The sequence below is a fragment of the Pseudophryne corroboree genome, unplaced genomic scaffold, assembly GCF_028390025.1.
Source record: "Pseudophryne corroboree isolate aPseCor3 unplaced genomic scaffold, aPseCor3.hap2 scaffold_377, whole genome shotgun sequence".
In the NCBI taxonomy this organism is placed as follows: Eukaryota; Metazoa; Chordata; class Amphibia; order Anura; family Myobatrachidae; genus Pseudophryne; species Pseudophryne corroboree.
This window is the reverse complement of record NW_026970026.1, coordinates 290,039-291,089: the sequence shown is the minus strand read 5'-3', so window position 1 is coordinate 291,089 and position 1,051 is coordinate 290,039. Positions and strand designations below refer to the sequence as shown.

Genomic DNA, 1,051 nt, shown 5'->3' with positions numbered 1-1,051 from the left:
AGAAAATGAAGTGGATTTTTGAAAGAAAATAATACTGTCAATATACTATTAAAACAAATTAAAATGGTAAAAGTTATTGTACTTTAAGTAAAAATAAAAGAGACAAAATATCAATCCCAGTTTTGGATTACTTTAATTAACAAAAAAAATGCATATAGCAGAGGATAGTTTCAATCTGCCTACCTCTGGGTTATGGGCCCAGCATGCTTCCATTGCAGTACTCTGCTGCACATGTAAGTGCAAGAGATCCTGAAGCACTCACTCATCATGGGAAAGTACCAATGTGTTTCTTCGTTGGTTGATGGAAGAAACATCTTACAAAAACTCTCCAGATTATTGACTTTTTAAAGTTTTTCTAGGAAACGTTTTAGATGAATGCTTATTAGCCTTTGTCAGTATGGACTTTTGCAAAGTGTCTCTGTGGCGCAATTGGTTAGTGTGTTTGGCTATTAACCAAAAGGTTGGTGGTTCAATCCCACCCAGGGACGTAATTAACCTTGTGATCAGATTTTGGTGATATTTAAGTAGACAAGTCAAAATTTCAAACCTCCTCTTATGGTGTAGGGTACATGGCCTTCTCTGATGTAATCAGAGTTAGATTTGATTCAGTGATTTTATAAAAAACAGCTAGGAAGCACAATTTAGCAGTGGGTTGCAGAGAAAAAAAATATGCTGGCAGAAAAATCCAATCGAGTGATTAAACAGCTCTTCATTTTCTGGCTTTATTTTTATGCTAACAAATTTGTTCTCTGAAAAGTGTCCACAAAGCCAAGTCTCTGATTAACACCTTTGTAAGGATGGTTTTTCACCTATTACTAAATTAAACTTGCTTCATTGGAAAGGCAGCAAGATGCATCCTCATTTCAATGTCTACTGAAATAATACAAGTTGACACCAGGAAACATTAACGCCACTGCATCCTTGCTGCTTTCTCATGTGGAAGTCTGTTTAATGTGAAAACAAATGTGTGTGTTTTTTTCAACCTGGAAGCCCAACATCGATTAAGATCGATCTTAAATAGACCCCTGGGTTTTAAGGATAACCATGGTTG

At 35.8% G+C, this 1,051-nt stretch overlaps 1 non-coding gene across 1 annotated transcript; it reads left to right on the top strand.

Moving 5' to 3' along the window:
• The first annotated feature begins 414 nt into the window (after positions 1-414).
• TRNAN-AUU (transfer RNA asparagine (anticodon AUU)) lies at positions 415-488 on the top strand. The gene has a single exon. It is a non-coding gene; the product is annotated as a tRNA-Asn (tRNA).
• The last annotated feature ends 563 nt before the right edge of the window (positions 489-1,051 follow it).